The 18,099-nt window shown below is 42.9% G+C and overlaps 1 protein-coding gene across 1 annotated transcript in view; it reads left to right on the forward strand.

Annotated features, from left to right (window-relative positions):
- The window catches only part of LOC121594019 (protein scalloped), a 103,941-nt gene that overhangs the window by 986 nt on the left and 84,856 nt on the right, over positions 1–18,099 (forward strand). The gene's annotated exons all lie outside the window — the stretch shown is intronic.

Consider the following 18,099-nt stretch of genomic DNA (forward strand, 5'->3'; position numbering starts at 1 on the left):
TTCACAAAACTATTGGTCAAAGGGTGCCTGGTTTTTTCCGTGATCTCTTGAGAACTTCATAGCAACATGAATATCTCTTCAAGTTGATGGTCCTTTAAAGATTGTAGTTACATTGTTTTATTGCACTAGCTATACTGTAGACATGTACAAAATCTTCGGATACTTGCTGAATGTCATAGTGCAGAGTGTACATCAGTTCTGTGCAATTGTGTCGTTTGCGGAACAGGGAAATAGTTTTAATAATCTACGCAAACTGTTAAACGCTTTTTGAACGATTAATTTATTATTAATGGATACCATGTCACTTTCCCTTTGTTCGGGTTATCTCTCTGTATCAAATTTCAAATGATGGCTCATTTCTTTCCATTTTCAAAATCTCAGACCTGGTTGTAGCTTCTGGTTTTATTGTTACGCAGCAACCATCCCGAGTGCCGGTCTGGTGGTACAGTCGTTAACTCGTACGACTTAACAAACATGCCCGTCATGGCCTCAAGTCCCGAATGGACCGTGCTCCCATACGGGGTAGGACTTGACTATATCCTGCTATGGCGCTAATCAGTAAATCACTGAAAGCCAAGCCAAATAGTAGTTGTACAGGTGCGCCAAACCTCAGAGACAACGGTTGTGTTGTCCCAAAAAAGAAGAAACAGTAATCCCCATGTTCACGTCATTGGTATATGCTACAGCTAAATAGTTGTCTTGAATTTTAACCTTTTTTGTTTTCATCACTGTGAGGATAATTTGTGGATCATATGCATGAAAATTTTGGCAGTCCTGATAATTCTTATCTGTCTTATTCTATACGCTTCCATTATTAGGGCTTTTATATTTATTTATATCAAACTACTGCACAGCCACTTCTTACTACCAGGATGATTCAATGCCATCTGATTTTGAAAGGAGCCTGTTGGCCTGGGCATCATAGGTTAATTCTTCCTTATACCTTTCACTTTACAGCGGCCCGTTCAACGTTCTTGGTAGTTGATCATACCCCGATTCTTCACTAATAATGACACCAGTTTTCGAATCGAGTCAGACCGGAGTAATATCAGGCTTTAGGACTCTGGCTCAAAATTGATACATGTTAAAGCCAGTAGGACTATAATAATTGCATCAAATTAGTTGGAATTTAACGATACAAATGCAACTGTGTAAATGTATTTTTTCTCAAACCAAATTGTCAAGAATTGCAAGAAATTGTTACCGCATTGCATCTTTCAACCTGACAACGAAGAAAAGAAGAAGGATATTATATTTGGAGATGTATTCTATCTAGTAACCACACTCTCGTTGCCTCGCGTGTTTCTATGTAAAATTATCTCATGGTGTGCTGCAGTGCAGTGCTGCAGCGTAACGCTTTCAAAATGGGGCGTTAAAATGTTTATTTATCAGAGTCTGTCTTATTTAGATATGTTTGTAAATAGTTTTCAACTATTTTTTATCTCGCATTTGACATTTGGCTACGGAAGCTCTGTCAAATGACGACACAAAAACAATTGTTGGCCTTTGGCAGCCTACAAACTCAACGTTCCGTTTATCACACTTTCGCAATGTTCCCAAGTTCCCAAGACGAGGTAATGTCAGATCATAATGCCGAGATTTATTTTACGATCGAATATTGTAAACAAAGCATACATGGGACGAATAAAAACGGCGAATCTACAAGACTATAGCTGCGAGTTCATTAAAGTTATAGAGTCGCCTACTGCGGTCAATACTGAAGTATTTATAGTGGCTTAGTATCCTAGCTGGAGAAGTATTTATAGTTAATCTGGCCGACAGATCTGGAGCGTCAATGAGTTAGGACTTTTTCCACAAAGACATTCTGGGCAACCGTACGCGTAAGAGATTAAACACCTAACATTGAGCTTCGCGTGCGGATCATCGGAGCATGTGTGTTTTCGGATTCAGCAAGCGTATTTTTTACGGCTTCTAATTTCCAGTAGGGATCTCTCTACTCCAAGAGTAGAGGCATCACAAAACTGTACTCCAGTACTGACCGTAAAAATAATAAATCCAGGGACTTAAGGCAATTAATATCTGTTATTTTTGTTGAATGGCGATGAACAAAGCCTAACATTTTGTGCACTTTACTTTATAATGGTCTGGTAATGAGCGTGGAAATCGAGTTTTAAGCATAACTTCTAGATCACGGATGATTAATGAACGTTGCAATGTAATGCTAAACAGCTTGTAGTTACATTAAATGGAGTTTGTGTTGGAGCATGTTTTTGGAGCATATATAATAAGAATAGCAACGGAACTAAATTCTGAGAGTATGGAACTTCTGAAGTGCTGCTGAATGCTTTGGCAGTGACATATTTAATCGTGACACAGTAGTTTCGGGTTTCAACCATAGAGGACCATTATTTATGGACGATTTAACTGAGGTTAGGATGAACTTCTTGAACAAATTATTTTCTCAATTTAATTTTTACATGTAGGACTTCCTTCTGCAAAACCATCCAGTTTTACATCAGAAGCAGTGTTTCTATTAAAAAAAATCAAATTATCCACTACTATCGCGTGTTATTACACGTTGACTGCACGCTTCCGCTCAATAAGCGAAGCACATGTCAGTTTTGGGTAAAGAATGGTTTCAGCGTACTGCGTCACGATGTCAAAGTTTCAACGAGCCGTTGAGCTTAGAGGCGTTCAAAATACTTCATCACTAGCTAAGCATGCTTGTACAATGTTTTAGCATTCGGAGAAAACAGCCGAACGCCTCGAGATAAGTTGATTATTTTGGTTTTCCCTTAGCTCAACTGTCACTTCAATATATGTTCCAACACAGACTCACTCACAGATGGTTTAGCCGGAAGCGTCCATCGCAAGTGGCCGGTGAGTCGAGGCGCTAACTGCCCCGTTTGCCAGCAACCGAACACTTCCGTGGGGGGGGGGGATGTGGGTACGGTCACTCTATTTTTAAGCCGCCACACTAGGGCCACACACAAGGTTTCGAACTAGTGTTGAACGCGCAAACGACGCGCTAACCGGACCCGCACCCGAGCAACATTTGGAGCCAAGGGCGCAATGGGCGATGCAACCGAAACGCCAACACCGGCGCCAGTTGTGGCGCGTGCAGTTTGGCGGAGCGTTTAGGCGGTTTGTTTTTCGGATCGCCTCTGCTTTGTGTTGCCCCTGCCATGGAACGGGATGATTTACGCGCAATGGCAAGCAGCAAACGGTTGCAATGTATTCGTTGGTGCATGGAAAGTTGTTCGTGTTGATTGGGTTGACCATTTTTTAATAGCCATGTCTCTAAAAATAGTGCTAGCAGCAAGGGATTTTAGTATCTGTTACTGCAGTTATTGCAGTTTCTTGTAGTGACTGTAATGTAATGGCCTGTGTCGGTATCGAATCAAGCGGTTTGTTTGGCAGTTACAAACCCTTATCCCTTCTCATGCGATCACACCATCTCGTACGATCTCGTACGTGCTCGAGAAAAAAAAATTGCTGACAGTCGCCGCACGTTTCGACGCCCGTGTGACAGTAGCATCCGCGCGCCCGGTTTGCTCTACTTACGCCGGCCTTGCCGGGGTGTAATCCGATCCGGGCAGCGACGGGCTGCCTAGCACACTTGCAACCCGAACCGTTGAACCTCCAGCCTTAGCTCTAGCTTAGGCTTTTCGTCATCGCGCAAACACTAATCCGAGCGCGGGAGCAAATGCGCTGATGCTGCTCAACCGTGCTAGCAGGCGACAGCAGCATCAGACACTTCCGCCCTGCTCATCTCGCCGTGCTCGTAAACGCAATCTGTCAACAATAGTTATAGTTTGCGAGTGCTACGGCTCGAGCGGTGTTCGGGCAGCATTCCTTCGGGCGGTGCAAGCAAACCCGCTGAGTCACCGCAGTCATCTTGGCCGATGGGAATGTAAATAAAAGTAGATTGCGCATGTTTCAGCAATCGCTACGATCGTGAAGCAACGGTCTCAGCGGCCGGGTAGGATAGGATCGGAAAAGACACCTACGGAAAGACGCTGCAGTGGACGCTTTTGCTCCCCCATTATAAACAACATAAAAAGCGACCTATTTTTTTGTTCTAAACATTGAAAGTACTCTTAACTTTAGCATATTATGGCACCATAAATATTGATATTGATTGAAACATTGAAAACAATGCTTACCTCGAAATGATTGTTCAAACTAGCACTTGGCGATTTGTTTTATTTTTTTGTTTTCAATCACACGGTCGCACGCCCAACGATTGGCAGCACGTCAAGCGCATCGTCTCCTACGCTGGAATTACTTCAAACACCGGAACCGTTTGCCCTGAAATGATCACGGGAATTGGGACCTTTTGTTGAAATTTTCTCCAGTATTGACATTGAGGCACTGCAGTTTTGGATGCAATAAACATTTTTATTAAATCCTTTGCTAAAGAATTCAACGACCTTCACACATGATTAGCAATTGAGACTAGAACAACTGATCTAAAGCCAATCGACTCGAGTTAAGCAGCACTTACTACTTAGGCGAATCTGTGAGTATCTGTGAGGCATATTACAAAATCATCCTTTTTCAAATATCGAGAAGCTATTGAGAGGAAGTAAACAGGGAAGACTGCTTTGTAATGCGTGTCATCCAGATCGTAGTTTTTTTTTAAGTAAAACACGCAATTTATTTAAAAAAAGACCTGCATTTCTCTAGCTTCTACTAAAGCGCTTCCGGACACTAGATATCATTTGCTAGTGTAGTGGAACTACTCATGACAGGTATCCTTTATTACGAATATTTCGCGTAACGAGCAAATCTAAATGCTCAACTCTTAACTATTCCAAAATGGTTCGATATCAAGATCACGAACCAAAATACGGCCTATTTTCAGCGTTCTTTCTCAATAACAAAAAAAAAAACAATACGATCGGATAACTCAGAGCATTTCTTTAGTTTGGATCTCACTCAGCCGATATTGCGTCATCACTCAGAGTTTTGATACAAATAATCGTTTAATTTAAATCTTATGCCAGGAAGAGAAATGTGTGTGATGCACAAGTGTGTATTATATTTATTTATTTATTTATGTATTTATGTAATTATGTATTTATTTATTTAATTTAGTATTGAGCTATTTAATTTTTTAATTTTATTTATTTTATTTATTATTAATGTTCTACATATTTATTCATTAAATTATTTTATATTCCTTTATTTACTATATATTACCCAACGGATGCAGCGTGGTCAAAAAGAACATTCCCAGCCTGTATCTCGATTAATACAATAACCTAACCCAACCTACCTTAACCTTATCTAACCTAATAATTTACCAAATTCTGTTTTTGAAACAATCGACACTAAAATTAAAGTCGAAAGGTTGGTAATACTTGTTGAAGCTCCTACACATATTGACGAATGTTACCTGAGCGCTTTTCTAGATCTACTTGTTTATGAAGCAAATTCCTGTCAGTTGAAGGAGCTTCGTATGGCAACATGTGTGGTGTGCACGAGTGTGTTACCGAGATTATGCCAAGACATTTATCGCAAAGTTTAACTACGTGATGAGAAATAATTACAACGGAAAATTTTGAATTGAACTGAAAAAAGCCTATTTTAGCGTTTTTAACGATCCCCGTGGTTAAAAGTTTAATAGATTTCAAATAAAAAAGATTTTTAAATTTAATTTTATAATATTCAAAAAAACTTTCTCCTTGTAACCAATTTGATTCACATCATACTTATATGTTTCCTTTTTAGTATTACATATTACCTTGCGTGTGAATCATTTTTGAGTTCGCTCAATTCGATCCATACCTGTGATCCCAGCGGGAGCCCAAACTACACTCGCCTACTCCAAAACAGGTCGAACCCAACAACAGTACAGCGCTCTTAGACAAGCCGGGATCATCACAGTCACGAGTAAATCGATTTATTGTACCAGTTATTTTTCACTCACTTGGTTGATGACTGTGTTTACATGAAATTTGAATGATAACACTTTAGCAACGTCAAGCCACACGCCTGGGGGGTTTTTTTACCAACGCCACACGCTTGACAACTTCACCACATAGCGTGCAAGCGGTGGGAATTTTATTACAAGGACGAATATACGATTCGTAATAATTAATATATGATTCGTAACAGAAGGTAATAACATTGCATTTGTTAAGCCAGAGCTCTAGATCATTCCACGAACACCATGTCGAAAAACGATTAAGATGAGTTTGAGACTCTCGCATCCTGAGTCATTGTGGACAAAAATCGGAAGGAAAAGCTTATTATCATCGGCATATAGTAAATAGCCATTTGGTGGCAGAACATGGACACAGTCATTAATGAACAACACAAAAAAGTAGAGGGCTTAGTATACTGCATTGTGGTACGCCGGATAGGTTGCTTAAAATGTGACCCTATTCTCACTTTAAAAGATCGACCTTTAAAAAGAATGGCAAACCAGGACAAAAGCGGCTCGCCGAATCCAAGCCTTTCGAGTTTTTTCAGAAGTAGGGTAAACGTAACTATAGTGGTGCTAGTACCAATAGTGGTGGTATTGCACTAAAATGCGTCTCATACGATAAATTAACAGTAGTTAAGTAGTGAACAGTAGTAACAGTAGTGAAATGTTCTCTAGCCTTTTACAAAGGATTTAAAAATGAAATGGGGCCATTCCGTTTCTTAGTAACCGAAAAATCCATTATTTTGTGAAAGGTATCAACATTTTTTTAAAATCCTTAGGATTTCATAACGATACTCATATTTTTGTTAACGTTCTAAATAACCACATAACAACGCAATTATTAGTTTTTTAACATAATTGTTATCAAAAGATATTATTTTATTAAAATTCATTGGCTTTTGACAATATTTACGTATTTTGAGTGTTTTTTACGACAGTGCCATTATAGGTACACCAAACAGGTATGTTCCTATAGTGGTCCTAGTTCTAAAATCAATAAAAACAGGTAATTTTAGCTTTTTTTCGACGACATTTTTGACATGTTGTACTGTTTTCATTAAAATAAGCAACAAAAATGAGTTTTCGGTGTGTAATTTTCCAAACCAAGGCCAAAATTCGTTTATTTGGCTGAGTGAAAAATCGACTTCAAATCAGGCAAACTCTTCTGGGTATGGATTGACGACAGGTGTTATTCAGTACTTTAGTCAAAATTTTCATCAACCAAATTCATACATTTTTTACGATCAAATTACGAAAGAAATCATTATTATCGCAGTAATCCTTGCTATTCACATGAAAACAGCTTCAAAACTAAGTTATATTAATATTATACACTGTTCTGAGGCATCCTTGTTATGCAACTGTTATGTGTGGAAATATTAAAAAATTGTCCTTCCTGACACTTCAAATCCATTAGAATACATCTGTACCACCACAAATTGCACCACTATTGGTACATTTACCCTAGATCATGATTTAGAATGCTGCTCTGAAGGCAGAGTAAATTACGTCAACCTGACGCCTAGCCACAACATGCTTGTAAATGAAAAAGGCAAAGCACATCAGGTTGGATACGGTCGACTGCTTGGGTATAAAGCCGTGTTGCCGTGTAAATAAATGTAAGAAGATACAGTTGATCGCAGTTCCGAGAAAACAACTGATTCTAACACTTTGGCGCAGGCACTAAGGATATACCTAGGATATTCCTCTGTAGTTGGTGACACTGAAACACGACAGCCTTTGTTATGAATCGGTAGCAACGAACCAGATTTCCAAAACATAGGTACACAGTCACCTCTGATATTTCCTGAATTGTTTCCTCAGTTTCCAAACCATGCTTTTGAAGAAAATGGAGCAATGATAATATCCAGGAGACAGCAAGGTACAAATATCTTCAAAATTATCGGTATTTTCCTTCTTTTCAAATACGTATGTGCTCTTTAACCTGCATACTTGCAATCCTGGATCCAATTATGGCACTTTTCGTGCAAACTAAATGGAAAAGAGCGTTCCGCAAAAAAGGGGTTTTCGCACAACGAGTGAGTCACTGAAATGTATTAAACGCGTTATGCGGCGCTCCACTGTACAGGTACCGTCTTGTTAGTAGGTCCAAAATGAAGGACAAAAAACAAGGCGTCTCCATCAAGCAAATACAATCAATGTCGGCAGTGAGTTATCCTAATGCTTTTTAAAAACCATTTAGTTATATATTTTTTACATATATTATAAATCAAAAGGATGTATTATCCTGCTCTCAATATGTGCAGCACAATGACTGCTTGTAGCAGCAACCAGTAGCTTGCTTTTAACAAATCGCCCTCCCAACTACAATGTGCATAATTTATTGCAAACTTGCGCCATTGAAACCGTTTGGCTGTTGTGTTCCCGCGTGCGAGCGCGACTAATTGATTGTGTCATTGTTTGGACGCCTGTCAAGCTGCTGTTTGCTGCGCTCCCAGCGCTGCGATCCTGCTGGCTGGTGATGAATGAATGCCGCGATCGATTCGGTTTGTTTTCTTCATTTTTTATTTTATTTTACTACTTTCCACTTCCCTCGCTCGCCTTATTGTTTTGCCGTTTAAGCACGTTAATTAATGGAAATGATGCCCGATCATCATTCCCCCCCCCAGCATCGTGCGTGTGTGCGTGGGTACAGGGGAAAACATAAAATTTTGAGAGAAGAAAAAAAAACGGAACTCGCACGGCGAAATGAACTGCAAGCAAAACACTTCCCTTACTACCCATATTACGCGCGGACCAATTTGTGTGTGTGTGTGTGCATCTTGTGGCGGTGCTGAAAACAACTTCTTCGCTTAAACGCGTGCGCGCACACACACGCGCGCGCAGTTCACGCACAGAGCGTGTTTTGCAAATGCGCGCGAAGAGTGAAAAATCGCTATTTTTAGCATTTGCTCGCACGCAAATCGCACCGGGCGCACCCAGTTACCCATTGCATTCTGCCCCCGTGCTGGCAGAGCCGTGTGTGGTTTTTCCCACAACGGGGGGGGGGGGAGGGGGGGAGGGGACTGGGACCGGGAAGCCCGGGCCCCGGGTGGGGGAAGATCCGGAAGATTTGTAATGCGAGCAAACGATTTTCAAACGTTAAACACAACGTAGAGGGTTTGCGTTTGTGGCAGGACCGGGCGGTGCTGGGCGAGCGTTGGCTGGCTGATTGAAATTTTGCGCAGCGTCCATCTTTGTGGTTAATTTACAACCCATCTGTTTTCGTGGGGGTTTTTTTTTTTCTTTCTTCCCGTTCGTTCTGGGTGATTTTATTTCGCTCACAGTTCAATCTCATTTCAGCCGCCCGCTGTTACTCTTACTTCCTACTTTTTTTTAAATTTATCTACTGCACGACCCACTAAATCTCTATTGCAAATCCTCTCCGCCAGCGCGTGTGTGTGTGTGCGTGTATTTCTCTTCAGACAACGAGAAGGGGAGGGAGGGCAGGGAGTTTGCCGCCTGCAACTGTTGCTATTTATGTACGGTTTTAAGTTTCTGGTTTTCCCGCGCGGTCGGCTATTTGGTTTTACTACCCCTTCCCTCACACTCATACCTACCTTCCTCCCCCGCCCCCTCCTCCTTCACCTGCCATACCACCACACCGAACAAAAATTATGATGAATGTGCGGCTGCGACGCAAATGCCCGGGGTGGCTGCCGCACCTGCAAAGCACTGAAACAGACGAAAATCCGGCTCGAAGGACCAAATCCGGTTGCCCAACCGCCATGAGCGTGTGCGTGCACCGGCCCAGGCCCTGAGATAATTTCAGTACAGACACTCTGTGTGTGTATGTGTGTGTGTGTGTGTGTGTGTGTGTGTGTGTGTAAAAAGAGCAAAAAAAAACAGTAACACTGTCGCGTAGAACATGGCGTTGTTCGCTGGTTCAACAGATATGCGCCCGCCTGGTGGCTACACTTTTTACGCTCGCTCTCGAGCGCAAAGCGCGTAACATTGTCTCGGCCCACTCGTGCCGCTTTTGTTCAGGAAAGGCAGGCATCTAATCTACCCCCCTGTGCCACCCCTTCCCTTTGGGCACTCGACTCGATCGAGCACGCGGTGGATTAGTGATTAGTTTGCAGCGGGCTTCTGCAAACTTGCACTTTGCGCAAACACTCACTTCAGCCGACGAGGGGATGCACGTGCCCGTGTGTCTTCCACCCCCCCCCCCCCTCCTCCTGTTGTTGGTGCTTGCAGCTCCCCACTTCATCCAGGCGAGTGTGTGTAAACACACTGGACGAGAGAGAGAGAGAGAGAGAGATAGAGAGAAAACAAAGACGGGAAGCGCAGTGGAGAAAAAACACAACACTTGTACTAATGTTTGAAGACGATGAGGCCACTTTGCAAATGCAAGCAGCTTCGCTTGATGGATGTAGTTTATCAGCCATTTTTTTTAGTTTTTTGTTTAATCCACATTGTGACATTAAAAAACCGGCAGCAGGCGCGCATCACCATCAATTACTAATGTGGCAAAAGGCTCACAAATGCGCTCCCGCTCTATCACTTTGGGTTCAGATTCGATGCTACCCCCATCATCAATTCGTACATCCCTCCTTCCTCGCTGCATCGTTTGAGCCATCTGAGCCAGGCAAAAGGAAACACACGCCAACCAGCGCAATGTTGTTGACCGCTTCATTGCCGTATTGCAGCGGGCGTGGGCGACACCCACAGCGGCCGGACGCGGGGAATTAAAATTTGATGCTCTGCGTGCGAGTGTGAAGTGTGCTGTTTGTTTCCCACTACTGGGGCAGGAGAGTTGGAGAGGGTGGGGGGTGGGTTTTGCCCCTCAAAAAGCTATAAACAAATCATTCAAGGGTAATCAACCAGCTCGGGATGACGGTTGTGCTGCGTTTGCCGCTCGCTTGCTGCACGTTTTCCGCGCGTTTTCAGCTTCCCGTTTGGAGATCACGCTGTTTCTCCCCACTGTTTTTGAACCCATACACACACACACATATTACGCCGGTTTGATCGAGTTTTCCTGCTTCTGCTTAGGCAGGTTGGCAGTTTCGTATTGCAAGTTTTCGTTTTGTCGCTTAGTTCATTCGCGTTCATTCGGCCGCGATGCGCCGTGGTTCATGCGCCGGCTGAGTGCCGTCCGGCTTTGTGCAGCAGTCACTCACTGGGTGCGCCGGGTCGCTCTTTCTCGCCCGCCGCTAGCGCCGTTCTTTCCTTCGTCTCGATGGAGTTGTAGGGAGGTTTAATTAAATAAGCGCAATTTCTTCAAACTGCGTCCTCCGGATTGCGGGGAAAAGGTTGCACCGGTCGGTGCTGATGCATTGGTTTTTAATTCCGAACGCATCCGTCATCCTGGCTAGCTGGTAGCTCATGGTGCTCATTTATTGCCATGAATCAATCGATTATCTGTTATAATTAGGACTCACGATGGAATATAAATTCGTTCCATTTGTTTGGTAGGCATGTTGATGTGAGGAAATTTTTGAAAACAGTAATTCCAAATTTTTGAAGTTAATTGCAAGCCAACTGTACCTAGACAGTTACTACAACCAGTCACTCACATCACATCACTCCAAAATTCTTGATGGCAGCATTGATACACCGATATTCCCAGGATCACTAGGATTTGGATGCACCTAGACGTCAACTTAGAATGTGGTTTACCGTCGTGCTGTGTCGGATCCAACGACCCCTTGCTTGTATTCGTGCATTTAATCCAGCCTCTAACCCTTCCATCCCGTGTAATTCCTATTCTCCCCTCATTCAATCAGCTCCTTCGTATCAGCTCTCGTCATTAGGATTACTAATAGTTTTGTTACTACAGCAGAGTCCTACTTCTTCACTTTTGAATTCTTCACTCTCTAGTTTGTAGTTAATGGGACCCTTTCCGTTTGAAGTTCGTAGGCTGATATTTCACTCTGTCATCTGTTTGCATTGTATAGCAGTTTTCGAGCAGCTATCTTAGTGAGTATAATATACAGGGGGGCTTATCCCAAGGTATATGAATTTAGAAGACTGATTTTTATCACTTCTGTTTCTGAATGAAGATTTTAAGAGTGTTTTGTGTACTCGTCATACCTCCTGAAAGCTTGTTTGAGCAATCGCTTTCACCCGTTCTGTCAAAAAGTGACGTTCAAATTTGGTTATAAAAAAAAAACCATGCTATGAGACACCCTGGACTGCATACACTTTGATTCTTTAATGCACCTTGGAATAAATGTAAACATCTCCTTGTTTTGCCATTTTTTCGAGCAGGTACTCGAATCTAAATCTAGCTTTGAGGCTATAATAATCTCAACTGAAAATTGCAGGCTAGTGTTTTGAGGGGTTTTGTATGTGGAGTGTTCACATGATTTCAGCCTCCAACTGTCAAACTCCATACACAAAAACTACCTAGAATCTTGAAGAGCCCCAATATTAGATTAGGTAATAATAGGTATTGTTTAACCTCTCTTGGCTGACAATCAAATAAATTGAAATTGAAATTGAACAGCGTTGTGACAAGTGACATAGTGACGTCACGCGTTACTTCAGAGTTTTGCTCTCAGATCCATCAAAATGCTGTGCAAAAGTGGTCACAAATTAATAACAGGCAGGAAACAACCCGTTTAATTAGTGTTTATCCATTTATTTGACTTTGTTGAACGATTTGAAGTTTAAAAATTCAATCTTATGCAGCCCATATTTTGTGAGAGCTGTCACTTTTGATCCTTGCTCTTAGATCCACTCTTAGTAGCTGAGAGCTTCCTTCTTTTTATGCATTACTTTTCCTATTTTTTTGTTATTTCGTTCCCTTTTAGGAAAGAAATGAACAGTGGGAGGTTACCAGTCATATGCCAAACCTTTGAACGATTGATGACTTTTGATTCGATTCGAAACAAAAAATCGTAATATTGAAACTTGTCATACAAATGATTGAATTGTTAAAAAAGTTAAAAAAAATTAGAGTTTTGTAGATAAGTTAATTTTAAAAAAAGCCCACAACAAGTTGAATGAAAATAGCAAACAAAAGAATACATTTAAAGCAAAGCCAAACATAGAACAAGCAAGATACAACTATAAAACAAAAAAACAACAACAACAAAAAACCTCAAAAAAAACCTCAACACAAAAGAAAGGGCAAACAAGGGTCGTGTGTGTGTGTGAGACTTTTTTTTGTGTGTGCATTAATTTTTATTTCATTTCATTTTCTTCCCGCACCGCATTCCCAAAGGTTCTTCGGAGTTATTTCTTCTTTTGTTTTTTTTGTTGTTGTTGTTGCTGTTTTTGTTATTAAACTTTTTTTCTTGTTGCTCTATACATACATATATGTATATAAATTTTGCCCTCCTTTCTGCGGCTTTCCTTTTCGTGAGGCGGGGGACCCCACGAGGGGGCAGAAAAAAAAGCACACACACACACACACCTTCGCTCCCTTGTATGGTGGGTCCCCGGTTTTTTTTTTGGTTGGCGTGGGTTTTTGTACATATTATTTTTATGATACTTTTCACCCATGCCCGCGCGCTTGCAGGCTGTGCTTGTTTCGACATATTTTGCGCCCCCCCCCTCCCCCCGTTTTAACCCAACGCCTCGTACCGCGCATTGGCTGGCAGCAAACAGCTGCAAAAGCATAAAAATGTAGCTCATTTTTAAATACCATTGAACGAGAGAGAGAGAGAGAGAAAGAGAGAGAAAGAAGGTACAGTGTAATGGCGGACGGTAAAGGCATCCTAACCATGAGACCATGGAAACCCGGCCAAGGGAGGGAAAGGATGACTAAGTGTGGAGAGGGGGTGTGAGGGGGGGGGGGTTGGAGAGGAATAAAATTGAAACAAAACACACACACACACACACAGAAAAAAGGGCAAGCAGAAGCAAGAAAGCCAGTCTCGGCGACACCGAACGTGCACGTGGTGGTGGTGGTGGTGGTGGTGGTACACTCTCAAAATTATTTTTCCTTTTCCAGTAACAAGTTTTTCGCCTCACCTTCATTCCTTCCCTTCCAACCCACCTCCCCTCCCCCACTCCACACCCCCCCCCCCCCCTCTCACCACCCCATCGTCTCGCACGCTAGCGCGCGCTTCATCAAACTAGCGTCGCGAGTTCGCTTGATCAGGCGAGCACAAAAATACTTCACATTCCACAGCGTTTCATTCCGAGCGCTCGGGCATTTCCCAGCGCGCTAGCGCTAGCGTTCCACCACCGCCACCACCACCTTCCTTGCTGGGCCCTGTTTTACTCTCCCTCCAACCGTTCCCAGCTTTTCGAAAATAACGCTCAACTATACGCGCACCGATGCCCCGATGCAAATATAAAACCGCCGCGGGACCGGCGTATGCCCTCTGTTGCCGCTGAATGCCGGTATCCTGGGCTTGGTTTTTTTTTTTGTGCATTTTCTTCTTCTTCTTCTTCTTCTTGGGCCTATATGTCTTCACTCCTTTTCCGCGTTCGACAAAAAGAAAGAAAGAAAGAAAGAAAAAAACAGGCGAAAACGAGGGCGCGAACCAGCTCGACAAAGCAGTTAATGGACCGTTTTTTTTTTGTTTGTTTGTTTGCTTGTTTGGTGCGCTTTTTTCTCTCGCTTCCTACCCTTCCCCCGCAAAGCCCGCTCACGTGTGACTGTGTTCACACGATTGTGCGACGATAAAGACAGTGGTAAAAAGTAAAAAAAAAAAAACAGCCAAACACGGCGAGAGTGACAACCGATAAGCCATGCAAAAAAGGGTGGTGGTGGAGGACAGGGAGCAGGATGTGTCACACCGAAGACGATCGCCACAGTTTCGCTTTCGCTCGTTCGGCCGATGAAAGATTTCTTCATCAATTATCGGGACCAATTTGGCGGACGCGCCAAGTGCCCTCGCCCGAGCGAACTCCGGGCGCTCGCACGCAAGGGAAGGAATAAATTCGGCTCCGCCGTGCGTCCAGGCTGATAAATAAGCGTCCCATTTGTTTGCCCGGTTTCCCCTGATTTTCCCTTCCCTTTCCCCCCCCCCCCACCGCTCATGCTTTAGTGCCGCTCAACCCCCGAACGAGAGTGCTGCGGCCGCGAGGACAAACTTCCAGCTCAGTAAAAGTGACACTCTGTCTGTGTGTCGGGGTGCTTTTCTGCTGTTCGCTCCACCATCCCTTTCCTTCCGAAGGAGGAAAGGGAATGCGCGAAAATTGGGGGAAGTATAAATTACCCTAATTATTCGCTGCAAATTAAATCACTTATTCAAATTAATTATTTCTCCTTCGACACCCAAAACTGGCAGCCGGAGAAGGACGGCACAAAGCAGGGGGCAAGAGCAGCAGCAGAAGAGAGCAATCGCGAGAGAGAGAGAAGGAGAAAGGTCCTTATACCGAGGAATGGAGGGAATGATCCTCCCGGCCGCTGTTTTCGGCCGTTTCGCATCGGGTCATCGTAAATATTCTAATTTAACGCATAATTCATCCCATTTAGTAGTTTGCCCTGTTTTTTTATAACGACTGCCGGTTGGTGGGGGGGGGGGGGAGGGGAAATAGTGCTTCGTGCCGTGGGGGAGTTTTCTGTTTCCTGCCGCAATGGGGGCCTTTTTGAGGGGATGGGAAAAATGCGGCTACGGGCGACATGTAACGCTCCCTTGTAACGCACGTTCTTGCGGCCACCGCCTGTGCTGAGAGCAGTGTTGTACCGTGGAGGTAAATGTCTTTCTACCATTTATTTATTGTTTTGGGTTTTCCGAGGTTTTTTACCTTTTTTTACGCGGGTAAATATTGCGAATTTTCAATTGAATGAAATTTTTAATGCTTTTTTTCACTTATATTTGAAGTATTTCTGAAAAGTTTACATTACATAGACTTTTCCATTTTATTATATGTATTGCTAACGAGACTATCGGCCTCAGCTCAATTTTTCGATCAAAAAAATAAAACGTAAAACTGACAGTATAACCAGTTCTTTCATACTCCTACATGAAGTCGATTCCTGCCGTGTTCATTATTTAGTGTAGGCAAACCATTTTTTTAAATATTTAATAAATAATATGTATCACCCAAAAAATGTAAAAAGAACCAAAACATTTACCAACTTGCTTTTACAAAACGTGTTTTTAAACCATTAACCTTGATTTATGGCATTTTTCTGATATTCGATAATTTTCGCAGCTCAATGCGTCGCGGATTTTTCCCCATACAAAGCGAAACGATCGAATTTTTGTAGCACAGTTCATTTTGCTCGGGCGTGCCATGGTATACCAGTTTTCAAAAAGACCAGTAAAATGAACACCTTGGCGGCGAAATAAGTGTCAAATGACACCAAAATGACAGCCGGATCGATCGAAAAATTGTGCTGAGATTTGAGTTTGATTTGTTCAATCAAAACAGTCAAAAGGACGATTTGACAGTTCACCATGTTTTCAACATCTTCAATCATCAAGAGCATATACTATTTTTAAACAACAAGAAGGTACGCGATTAATCAAAGCGTTTTTCCCGGTACATTGGGCATCTTCCAGATTAGATCAAAGTAGACAATTTGGATCTGATAAAAAATGGACAACTATTGAAAGATCTTTTAGCAAGTTTGAGTGGATGCACAAGAACACCGCGTAAAAGATTATCCGCTGATCGCTGATGGAAAATTGACGTATTAGCCGTACAAATACGGTTTAATCAAAGGCATATAGTCCACTAATGTTTCTATAGATCAAAAATGTCCAAGATGCCAAATGTGGCCCTCAAGACCTTTCTGCTTCTACAGTACTTACTTACTTACATATCCGGCGCTACAACCGCTTTGCGGTCTTGGCCTGCCTCAGAAGTGTCCGAAAACGCTCACGGTCTCGCACCTTCGTCTGCCAGTCCGTTATCCCGGCCGTAATAGCGGACGCCTCCACGCCATCTGGTCACCTCAGTTTGGGCCTACCACGCTTCCCCTGTCCTTGTGGACGGCCTAAAAAGACTTTACGGGTTGGGTATAAAATGCGTTCAACATGGCCTGCCCACTGGACCCTGGCGAGCTTGATACGCTGTACGACAGTGAGGTCGCCGTACATCTCCTATAGCTCGTCATTATAGCGGCTCCTCTATTGTCTTTCCACACATACGGGGCCAATTATCCTTCTGAGCATCTTCCTCTCGAACGCAGCTAAGAGGGTTTCGTCAGATTTGAACAGTGTCCATGTCTCAGAGGCGTATGTGAGTACCGGAACTATATAGGTACTATATAGTCCCAGCTTCGTCCATCGCGACAGGTTCTTTGAAGTAAACTGATTTTTCAGATTGTAGAATGACCGGTTGGCAGCCAGCATCCTTGCGCGCAACTCAGCTTCCATGCTGTTGTCGTTGCTGACCTTTGACCCAAGATAGGTGAATTCTGGGACGACTTCAAACGTGTGTTCACCTGTCTGTACATCACGCCTATGTAAATTCTGATTATTTATTGGTAGGCCCGCTGATGTTGCCACCATCAGTTTGGTCTTTGCCTCGTTTAACTGCAATCCGAGGTTCTTTGCCGCCTGCTCGAACCCTTGGTAGACTTCTGCTACATAGGAGAGCTGCAGACCAGTGATGTCTAGTGTATGCCAGGATCTGGGTTGACTTGTCGAAGATGGTTCCCCTAGTATCCACCCTCGAGTCGCGGATGGCCCTCTCTACCGCCACGTTAAATAGGAGACAGGCAAGCCCGTCCGCCTGGCGCAGACCCTTGGTGGTAGCAAAAGGTCCTGAGAGTTTTCCATCCACCCTCACCTGGCATGTGACGTTGGTCATAGTCATTCTAACTAGCCTTATCAGTTTGGCCGGGATTCCAAATGAGCTCATAGCGTCGTACAGTTTTACCCTGGCTATGCTATCATATGCAGCTTTGAAGTCAATGAAGAGAAATGGTATGTGTCGTTTCTGTATTCAGCCATCTTTTCCAAGATCTACCGCATGGTAAAGATCTGATCAGTGGTTGATTTTCCGTTTCGGAATCCTCTTTGATAGTTTCCGACAATCTCTTCGACGTGCGGAACAAGGCGATCCTGAAGGATCATATCAGCTTCTACAGTACATGTCGGTCAATTCCGAACACCTGAAATATAAAGAGATGTTCAACTTCGCAGATTTCTCTACTAATCGTGAGACTGTGCAACGTTACAAAACCATGTCGATGTTTTATTGTACCTCTTTTCTATGTATGTATGCACAAAAAATAAGAATTCCAAAATCTTATTATTCTGATTACAAAGATCATTCCATTCGGGACAATTTTAAAGTAAAATGGTTGATAAAAATAATGCAGATTCTGTTATACTCTTAACCCCAAA

Source organism: Anopheles merus, chromosome X (genome assembly GCF_017562075.2).
Source record: "Anopheles merus strain MAF chromosome X, AmerM5.1, whole genome shotgun sequence".
Lineage (NCBI taxonomy): Eukaryota > Metazoa > Arthropoda > Insecta > Diptera > Culicidae > Anopheles > Anopheles merus.